Here is a 12,397-nt window from a genome sequence, read left to right on the forward strand (position 1 = left end):
AATGAAATATCTGATAAAGGAATCAAGACAGATCTCCGCATTTAATTAGAGAGATCCTAATTTCCTGAATTTCCGAAGAGTCAAATCTTGTTACGAAGATTTTCTTCCAATCCCTTGAATTCCGGAATTCAATCGTGACTACGTCAAAAATAAGACAAATCTTTATTTCTCATTTCACTATTTCGTGATAGCTACACTCGTACTCTTCGAATAATCGAATTATCTTACCTATATTACGCAATGGTGATAAACTTTTATTTTATCAACTCATATTCGTCATGAAAACATTTTTATTGTTAGCCATGACCACCACACTCAAATTTTGGGACGAAATTTCTTTAACGGGTAGGTACTGTGACGACCCAGAAATTTCCGATCAAATTTAAACTTAATTTTTATATGTTCCGACACGATAAGCAAAGTCTGTAATGTTGAGTCTCCAAAACTTTGGAACTATGTTCATATATTCAATTACCCTTCGACTATTCCTAACGATTCACGAACAATTATGTGTAAATAAATATGTGTATATATATATATATATATATATATATATATATATATATATATATATATATATATATATATATATATAAGATAAGGGTATATATTATAATGTGAAATAATAAAATATAAATTAATCAGTAGAATTAATTATGTAAAATAATATATAATGTAATAAGAGTATTATTAAGAAGAATCTATATATATAAACACATATAATTACTATATTATTATTATATGAAAGATATATATATTATGTGTCAAAATTTATAATATCTACTTCTAATATATAATGATATAATATAGTAAATAGACATATAATAATTATATATATAAAACATTGTTAATATATTCATATTTACATGCAAAATTATATATATGTATGTATATATATATATATATATATATATGTATATATATATATATATATATATATATATATATATATATATATATATATATATATATATATATATATACACACACACATACATATATATAATGTAAATATTAAATATTCAGTACATGTTATTATACAATATATTATATTACAAATATATTAAATTTAATTATAAATTAAAATATAGTACTATCGTAATATTATTATCACTTTTAATATTAACATCAACATTAATAATTATAACATATAGATATAAAATTTGATATATATAAATATAATTATTAATATTATCATTATTAATATAATTAGTATTATTAATATTATCATTAATAATATTATTATTGTTATTATTATTATTTTCACTAATATTATTATTGTGACTTATTATTAATATTATTACCCCTATTATTAATATTATTATTATTATTTATACTTAGATTATTATTAATATAATTATTAAATATTAATAATAATAATAATTATATAAATTATATAAACTTGATTAAAGGCACGAATCAATTACACTTGCTATCAAACTGTATTAAATTGACGCTCCTGTATCTGATTTGGTTACAAAACGAATCCAATTGCAGAAACATACAAATTCAGTTAGCAATCACATTCTGCTTTTTATTTTTTTATTTATCTTCTGTCCTTGTTTGTCTGGAATTGAAGGTCGACACCCACAAAATCTTCTTTATAGCGATTAATGAATTCAAGATGATAGGAAAATCAGTCGGTCTTCCAATATCATTATCAATTACAAAATTTCTATGTTCCTGTAAATTAAACAAAATTATTTATTTATTATTCTTTCTTCAGCTCGCTACCTCTGTTTCTTCTATTTTTTTCCCCAAAACTTCGCATTCGATTTTTATTCCAAAATGTGTAAATGTGGTCTTGTTAGGAATGCTATAAATAAACTATCTGCAAAGTTTAAGCTTTCAATTCCTCATAACGAATTTCAATTTTTGAGTCAAACTTCATATTTTAAAAGTTAAACTTTTTGTTCTTTGCAAAATTCATAATCAATTAGAAGTTTCAAGTTAAATTAACGATCCAGTTAATTTCTAATAACAATTTAAAACCCCTTTCATGAAGAAGTCGTGGTCTTTAATGGCCTCTAATGTCGAATTAAAGTTTGAGTTTCATACGAGTCAGAATAAGCTGCTCCAGCTTCTTTTCATTTTTTTTTTATTTTCCAAATACATCCAATTGATTTCTGTTTCAGTTAGTATTCTAGAATAACAATCAAAACTGTTTTTAGGATTGGTTTATAGATTTTGGTCGATTTGATTCGATGAAGAAAAGGGAAACAGATAAATCGGGGTTAACTATAATTAAAACCTAATATAAATGAGAAAATGAAAGACAGACGGATGGTTAGGCAGTAGGTTAGGGAATGAGGGGTCTTGAGTTCGAGCCTAGCTTGGTGCAAATCTTTTTGAAATGGGCTTATAAGGTAGTTTTATAACTTTATTATTATTATTATTATTATTATTATTATTATTATTATTATTATTATTATTATTATTATTATTATTATTATTATTATTTTTATTACTATTATTATCATTATTGTTATTATTATTATTATTATTATTATTATTATTATTATTATTATTATTATTATTATTATTATTATTATTATTATTATTGTCATTGATTATTATTATCATTGTTAATAATTATTGTTATGATGTAAATTGTTATTATTACTAATATTAATTATATGAGTATTATCATCGCTAATATAATTAATGTTATTAATATTATTTTTATTACTAAGTATTATCAATAAGTGTTACTAGTATCATTTTATGATTATCAGAATTATTATTATTAAGTATTACGAATATTAGTTATTGCTGTTATTATTACTCATGTAAGTATTAGTTACCATTTGTTATTACTATCATAATCCAAATTACAATTAAGATTATTATTAATATTATTGTTATTACTAATATTATTAACAAAATAAGTATTATTATTAAGTAATATGATTATCATTATTAATGAGATTTCTATTATTATTATTATTATAAGTATCAGTATCAGTATTAACAAAATCATTATTAGTATTATTATTAGTAAAATTATTATTATTATTATTAGTAAATCGTTATTATAAACATAAGGATATTATTAATGTTATTATCATCATTTTTACTAATATTAACTTACTATAATTAGAACTACTGTTTTGATAAAAAAAAATGAAATACATAAATATATATGTTTAACACATATAACATAACAAAATATTTTATTATAAAAAGAATATATGAAATATAAATATATTATTAATATAAAAATAATATCATTAATAAGTTATATATATAAACTTATTCGATTACAATTACGTGTATTAATATATATACAAATGATATAGGTTCGTGAATTCGAGGCCAACCATGCATTGTTCACTATCGTCATATGAATATTTTTACTACAAAATATTGTATTGTGAGTTTCATTTGCTCCCTTTTACTCTTTATATTTTTGGGACTGAGAATACATGCGCTGCTTTTATAAATGCTTTACGAAATAGACACAAGTGATCGAAACTACATTCTATGGTTGAATTATCAAACCGAATATGCCCCTTTTTAGCTTGGTAGCCTAAGAATTGGTGTTTATGATAATTGCCACCAATTTACGTGAATCCTAAAGATAGATCTATGGGCACTAACAAGCACCAGTCAGAGAATTTGAACTGCTTTAGTACTTCGATTTATCATGTCCGATGTGAGTCCCGGAATGATGGGGATATTCTATATGCATCATGTTAAGGTCGGTTACCAGGTGTTCAATCCATATGAATGAATTTTAATTCGCGAGTTACGCGTGACAATATATGAAATCTTGTGGTCTATTAAAATGATGAAAATGAATGATTATGATAAACTAATGAACTCACCAACATTTTGGTTGACACTTGAAAGCATGTTTATTCTCAGGTATGAAAGAAACCTTCCGCTGTGCATTTGCTCATTCTAGAGATATTACTTGGAGTCATTCATGACATATTTCAAAAGACGTTGCATTCGAGTCGTTGAGTTCATCAAGATTATTATTAAGTCAATTATAGTTGGATATATTATGAAATTGTATGCATGCCGTCAACTTTCGATGTAATGAAAGTTTGTCTTTTAAAAAACGAATGCAATGTTTGTAAAATGTATCATATAGAGGTCAAGTACCTCTCGATATAATCATATGTTATTGTATTCGTCCTTATGGATTAGGACGGGTCGCTTCACAGAAAGCTGACATTAGACATTGCATAAGTATCAATCGTATATGAAGGATCAATTAGAAAGTTATTCACGGAGACCAATTAGCCACACATGTATACGAAAACTACTGCATACACACGTATTTTTATGTCTCATAAATAAATATACAAATACACGTAAACTTGACATGTACATAAATATGTACTAAGGGTATGTTTGGATGAAACTAGCTGGAGCTTGTAGCTGTAGTTGGAGCTGGAGCTTATGGAAGCTGGAGCTTATCCTTAAAATTGGTAGCTGGAGCTTATTATTTTTCATAAGTGTTTGGTAAACTAGCTGGAGCTTATTTTCCAATTCATATGCTCTACTTTTTTTCATAAGCTACTAGAAGTAACTTATTTTTCTAGAGCTTATGATTTTCATAAACTCTACTTTTTTGATCTACCAAACGAAGCTTATGACTTGGAGCTTATTAAAATCATAAACTTAAGCTCTTATAAGCTCCCATAAACTCCAACAAGCTCGTCACCCAAACACACCCTAATACGTAATCACTTTAGACAGTTATAGTTATACATTAAATATTATATTACCCGTATACATATACCATACGTAAAATATAATAAAACTTAAGATTCAATCACAAATAAATACGTAAAGATATAATAACATTTCAAATTTGATTACAGATAAAACCGGTGAATAAAATTAATAATGCAAATAAAATCTTAAATAGAAGATAAAAAATTAATAAATTTTTAAGAAGAATTAAATGGATCATTAATTAACTTACTAAGAATACGATTTCAAATAGAATAAATTATATGGATAATTCTTGTGTATGAGGAAAATATACATGCTCTAGGTTCAGCTGCAATTTCATGAAAGTAGCCGGTTATTCTTATTTGCTTTAAACTTCTCACAGGTTCGGCCGCAGGTATTGATTTTGGTTCTGCCGCAGTTAGTAGTTCTTCTACTGGTTTTGCCGCATGTTGTGGTTTTTCCGCTATATCTATTTCTTATGTAGGTTTAGGCATAGGTTGTTGTTCTGCATATTCTAGTTTTGTTTCTTGAATAATTCTTACACATTGTAAGAAATCTAGTACAGTAATATTTTTACTAGAATCATATCATTTAATTAGTAAAAAACACTCAAAACATACAATTTATTTACGTAGGAGAGATTCATCCGGCATATAAAAAACTCAAATTCAAGATTTTGTGTTGATGTTGATACAAGATGGATAAAAATATCTAATCGGGTGATGGATATACGAGGACTTGAATGCTAAAAAGTTAAAATTATAATATTAGTTTCAAAGGGTAATTAGTAAAAAAAGAGTTATGTAAAACTTTATAACGTGAATCACAATCAATGAAAACATCTAAGCACCCCGAAGTGCTATAATTGCATCGAATATATATAAGAGCAATAAACTTAAACAAATCAAAAGTATAATTTTTTATTTAATGTGAAATTATTTAATCACTTCATTTATTATTCATCTTAATTAACAACCATAACCATGTTAAACCGAATAGAGGCATAATATCTTTCAATCATACGAACAAAGTTTTTTTTTTTTTACTAAAGTCGAACCATTATAAATGGGAGCCACCGGTCAATACAAACATTTAGAATGGTTTGGCTTCAATGAAGAAGAAAGAAAACTTTGTTCGTATGATTCAATGGTATTATATCTCTATCCGGTCTAATGTTTTTTGTGTTAATAACATAGATTATAATTTTAGTAAACTTGATATATGGCTAGAGTGTTCTACGTGTCTTCTTTGATCATTTTGGTGGTCGTTAGTCACAACTCTTTAGGTAAATTGATATTAAATAAAAGATGGTACTTTTTATTTGTTTATATTTATTGCATAATCATATATTTTATTGATGCAAGTCTAGTAAACTAAAGAAGAAAGAGGGACACTTCGAGGTGGTTGGATTGAAGTTGGCTAAACTATTTTGCATTGATTGCGATTCACGTTATGAAATTCCACTAATTGTATATGTGCATAACACAAACTCTAAATAGTATTGTAATTTTAATTTTTCAACATTCATGTCCTAGTACATTCATCACACGGTTAGATTTTTTCTATTAATCTTGGATCATCAGCAGAAAATCTTCAATTCGAGTTCTTTATTTGTCTGATGAAACTCTCTTAAATAAATAAATTATATATTTTTTGGCGTCCTTTACTAAATGAAAATGTTATGATTCTAATAAAAAATATTTACTTCATTTATTTTACTGTCTAAGAAGGATTCAAAAACACAAAGGAAGATCACATACCACATCACATCACGATAGTAAGGAGTGTTTAACTGATTCAATGTCTTCATCACAAAGAGGGTAACGAACGGAGTGAAGATCAATACCCTGCTTATCAAGTTCGACCAAAACGGGTAATCTTTCCCGCTTTGCCCTCCACACGAAAATGCCTACTTTTTTGGAACCAGATTGTTTTTTAAAGTTGCCAAAGGTGTAGCACTTGAAGGATAAACTTTTGACATTATGTGTTTAGTTAACTTTTGTGTAGAAAATTTACCGCACCCACTTAGTTTCTAAACCCAAGAATCTTCTTTTTTCAAATCCATTACCATAGATGATAGTAATATCTCTAGCTCGTCCAATTCACCTTTTGTTCGTCCCGTAACCGTGCATGACCAGTCCCACGTAGATACATTCCTTCGATCGATCTAAGAAACTTGATCCTCCACTGAAATGTTTTGGTTCGATTCAAGCCGCACAAATCTCTTGAAAATCTCCTTGAGCGGTTTATCCTTGATCCAAATATCTTCCCAAAATTTTGTGTTGTTTCCATTTTCGATCACCCTTGCAAAAGACTTGGTAAAATAATAATATAAAATAACGAATTCAAAAATCAACAAGGTACAATACTAAACTATTAGAATTAGAATTCAAGCCTACAACAGACCGCACAAGCAGAAACAAGACTAGCTAAGCTAAACAAACAACAACCAATAATAAGGAGTTAAACATTTAGCCTTTGTTCTAGAGTTTTAGTCTGGAATGAAAAGAAATGAATTGAAAAGAAATAAAAAATGTTTTGGTATTTCTTTGTTTTTTGAAAAGGGAGAAAGGGAATGAAGTGAAAAAAAAAAAAAAAAAAGTTCCTTCTAAATCCGAAGGATCTACTTCATTTCCTTTCATTTATCTTCACTTCATTTATTTTCTTTCGTAAAAAAACTCGGGAACGGAAACAAAACCAACTAAAACAACAAAAATAAACTAAAATCTAATTCCCTAAATCCAGAAGCAACTAAACTGTTCCGTGCGAAACTATTAACCATCGGAATGGGAGAACGTCAAGGCGCACTAAACCGCCGAAAATATGTAAAAAAATGTACATCAACTTAGATTGAGGCATATTAATTATCGCGATTCTAAAATTAAACTCAACCACCATGTTCACTGTTTCTCATGAGGTTTCAACGTTATTTGTTTAATTTAGTGGAATTCTGTTCCCAATTTCTTTGAAGGTTTGGTCAGTCGTGGACTTTTACCTCCTTCGAAGGCAATTTTGAATGTTAATGGCCTGCTAAATGTTTTATCGTACTCGTTTATTAATCGTTCGAAAAAGGTGTCTGGCTAGACATGGTTGATGGAAGAGTGGTAACACCGGGACCTAGGGGTTGTTAGGCTTCCTATAGTCTGTTTTTTTGTTTGGTTTCGTTTTTATCTTGTCATCATTTGTTAGTTGTTGGTTGCTTGATGTTCTTTCGTGTTTGTTGGTTAGTGTATGGGTTGTCATTGCGATATTTTTGGCTCACTTTTTGGTTGTGGATGAGTTTATATTGTTTGTTAGATTATGGCTAGGCTCGGTCGTAGAGCTTCTAGTTCGTTCGAATGTACGTTTTCTAAGTTCGAGTTTCCGTTCTTTTTCATCATTCGATGAAATCGCCTTAATTATAAAGTTTTCATTATTTTTGTCAAAAACAAAAATTATTGTAAACTAATTCTTGGGAACTTATTGTCTTAACGATTTATATGAAGAAAGTATTTCATCAACTACAACCCGAAAGGGTATCTCACGTCTCATCATAAAAGTGTTAATTAGATTTTTTATCATTGGAGATACATTAACTTAGTGTTTTAGAGTTGTAATCCCTTGAATTCAACATTTTGCTTGAAATCTAAGGGACTAATCAAAATGCGATATGTAGCTCAACAATCACATGTGATTGAAAAACAAATTCAAATTTTTTTTTTCAAAATTTTTTTTTCTTTTAATTTGTTTTTTTTAATTTTGACCGATTTAGAGTTTAGGGTTTTGGGTTTAACCCTAAACCCAAAACTCTAAACCGTTCGTGATAAAAACTCAATCTAAACCCTAAAACTAAACCATATCCCTAATTTCAAAACCCTAATTGCTAAATGTAGCGACCCGACAAAATCGTCATTGACGGCGCCGCTAACTTAGGTCCCGTTACGTGGTCGTAGTCCCTATATGAGACTCGTTTGACCAAAATTATGTCGCATTCATTTGAAAAGTACAAGACTTACAAAGTTTAGTTTACCAAACGGATCGACAACAAGTTTAAGTTTACAAAAGTATAATGTATAAATGAAATAAACTTGCGACATAATATAAGTTGAAAGTCACGGTTGCTATAAATAGCGTAAGTATGTAAACAATATGTTTGAATCCAAAGGTGCTATCACTAGCGTATGCATGTATGTATGCTTGACTCCAAGCAAGAAATCAGAGTGTATGCATGTATGCTTGACCCCAAGCAAGTATGAGTGTACGCGAAAGCATGTATCAAATAGCCATGTATGAACCTGAGAAACCTATAGAAAACTGTCAACGAAAAACGTTGGTGAAATCATAGGTGTTTGTAATAAACGTTGTTTTTGAACCACAAGATTTAGTATTCCCATAACGTTGATTATCAAAATCGTTTGCATTCCAAAAGTATTGTTCGCGAGCACCCAATTATCAAGACTTAACGTATCCTTCCATAGAACCCCATCACAATAGTGTTAGAACATATACTGTTTCTCAAAAATATATTTCATCCGTAGACGGTAGCGAACCGTCCGAAATGAGGGTTTGTCAAACTCGTATGGCCACACAATATAAATTCTCGCTTACACCCTGCAAGTGTAACTAATGATAATCGAATTGAGAATTTTTGTTCTAACTCGCTGTGGAATGTTTGTTTCATCGTACTTGTGTTCAAAGTATAAAAGTAAGTAGTACAAAATGTAACAAAGTATATGTTTCTCAGCCCACAATTTAAAAGTATAAAAAGTTGTTGAAAAGGTGGGACTATGATCTCACCTCGAGTGCACGAGTATAAATGTACTTCACAAAGTAAACGTGTGCATGAAAGTTGCTTAGCCTTGACCTAAACAAGTAAGTTGTATCAATTAGCCGGTTACGACACAAGGTCGAACGAAATGTGTTCAATTAGTCCTATAGCGCGTTACGACTCGATTAGTATAGCATGTGAATCACGTTGTCAAGTTTCATGCAAGAATCAAGTATAATGTAGCGACCCGACCAAATCATGTTTGACGGCGCCGACTACTTAGGTCCCGTTGCGTGGTCATAAGTCTTTATCATGACGTTTGACCAAAATATGTCGCATTCATTTCATAAGTAAAAGGATGTTTCAAGTTTACAAATGTAGTTCAAAGGACTAGTTACATTACAAAGTTTAACATACGAATGAAACCTATGCGACATAATTTAAAGTAGTCAAAAGACGCTTCAACTATGCACGTATACTCGACATCCAAGCAAGTATCAAAAAGAGTGCGGAAGCATGTATCAAGTAGCTTTCAAGGACCTGAGAAAACATATAGTAAACTGTCAACGAAAACGTTGGTGAAATCATAGGTGTTTTAGTAAACGTTGCATTTGAACCACAAGATTTAATATAATATGATTATCTAAATCATTTGCATTCCAAAGTTGTTATTTGTTTCGCGGGCACCCAATTATCAAACTTAACTGTTTTGCACCCTTTGCGTAGTGTTAGAACATACACTAGACCCGAAAATATATTTCATCCGCTAACGGTAGCGAACCGTCCGAATGAGGCTCGTCAAGCCCATGTGATCACATAATATAAGTTCACGTTTACACCCTGCAAGTGTAACTAATGATAATTGAATTGAGGCTTTTTGTTCAAACCCGTACGTGGAATGTTCGTTTTCGTACTTGTGTTCAAAGTGTAAAAGTATGATACGTATATGTTTCTCATCCCATAGTTCAAAGCATAAAAGTTGTTTGAAAGATGGGACTACGATCTCACCTTGAGTGCACGTATGAAAAGTACTTCACAAAGTAACGTGTGCGAAGGATAGTGCTAGTCTTGACCTAAACAAATAGGTCGTATCAATAACAGTAAACACGATAGGTCAAAGATGTTCAATTAGTCCTATGGCTCGTTACGACTCGATTATGTAGCATGTGAATCAAATTGTCAAGTTTCATGCAAGATACAAGTATAGAAACAAGTTAGGAAGGTTGCATAATCATTTGGTTAAGTTTGACAAAAAGTCAAACTTTGGTCGGTCAAAGTCAACGAAAAAGTCAACACGTTCGGGTCGGGTCCCGAGCTATTTTTCTGAGGTTTTTATTCATATATAAACATGTTAGAACAAGTCTCATGTGAATCGGAGGTCCATAGGGTGCCAAACATTTTTCATATAATTGACATGTAGGTCAGAACCTGAACACGGCTTAGGCCGCGCCGCGACCCAGGATTGCCGCGTCGCGACAATACACGGGAGCTGGTACCTGGTCAGTCTCAAATGTCCAAGTCTCAATTCAAAACACTTTCAAGCATAACTCGCAAACCGCTAATACTTAGAACTCGTATCTTATATCGTTAGAAAGGTAATTTGACAAAGAACACAACTAAATACATTTCACCAACCAAAAACGTTATTTGTAACAATCGGCTTTCCCAAGTAAATGATCAATTAATGCACACATTTAATACTCAAATTTGATAAGTGCACATTTATGATTCGGGCATTTAATGCATACATACAACATGCCGTTTTGTAGGTAATCGAGCATGCAATACAACTAACTACTTACCAACAATAATTTATGGCATTCAATGCATCAAATATTCATTTCAAGCTTAACAAACCCTAACCCAAATTCACCAAAATCACTAATCAAGTTTATGGAGTTTTCTCAAGCAACCTACACATGAAATTGAAGCTAGTGATGTTATGAACACATTTAATACATGCATTTATGACATTTAACATCATTCAAACAACCAAATCACCAAATCAAACACACCAAAGTTTATGTTCATGCTAGTTACTTCAAATAACAAAATTGAACATATAAATCATATATTCATGTTAGACTTGAGCCATAGACACTAATTAACAACTTTATAAGTTAAAAACATCAAGAACACCAAATCTAGTGATTTTAGAAAGTTACCCAAATATAATGAAGTCGGTATGGAATCGAAGAGGAAGTTGCAAGGATTCCAAATATGTAATTTGTTTTGCAAGACACCCGCTAGCTTGGATTTAGATGATGATTCTTTGAAATGAAGATTGAGAGAAATTTTGAAAGTATTAAAAGAAAATGGAAATGAAATGAAAAAGGAAGTGGGGAGGTGGGGTTGACTAGTCAAAACTAGTCACCTCTTTGGCACTTTGGCAAAACTAGTCCCTCAAGTTCGGTTGCGGTTGCGTGAGTTATCTAAACAAGATGTTTTTAAAACGCGTATTAACGAGGGATGTCATAATCATATAATGGAATTTAAATAGTTAAACGGAAAAGTAAACGGAAAAAGGCGGGATGTTACATTACCTACTCCTTAAAAGAAATTTCGTCCCGAAATTTAAGTAGGCGTAGTAGTCGTTGTTTCTTCCTCGGGATCTTGCGTTTCCGGAGCCGGGAACAAGTGAGGGTATTTCTTTTGCATTTGATCTTGCCTTTCCCAAGTAAACTCGGGTCCTCTTTTGGCATTCCAACGAACCTTGACAATCGGGATTCGGCTTTGTTTCAATGTCTTGACGGAGGTGTCCACAATTTCAACCGGTTCCTCCACAAAAAGAAGTTTGTCATCAATAGTAAGTTCCTCGAGAGGGATGACGATATCGGGTTCGGCAAGACACTTTTTCAAGTTAGATACATGAAAGGTAGGATGAACGGAGCTCAATTGGGGCGGAAGATCTAAACGATAAGCAACGGTTCCAATACGCTCCAAGATTTCGAAAGGACCAAT

The sequence above is a fragment of the Rutidosis leptorrhynchoides genome, chromosome 4 (genome assembly GCF_046630445.1).
Source record: "Rutidosis leptorrhynchoides isolate AG116_Rl617_1_P2 chromosome 4, CSIRO_AGI_Rlap_v1, whole genome shotgun sequence".
In the NCBI taxonomy this organism is placed as follows: domain Eukaryota; kingdom Viridiplantae; phylum Streptophyta; class Magnoliopsida; order Asterales; family Asteraceae; genus Rutidosis; species Rutidosis leptorrhynchoides.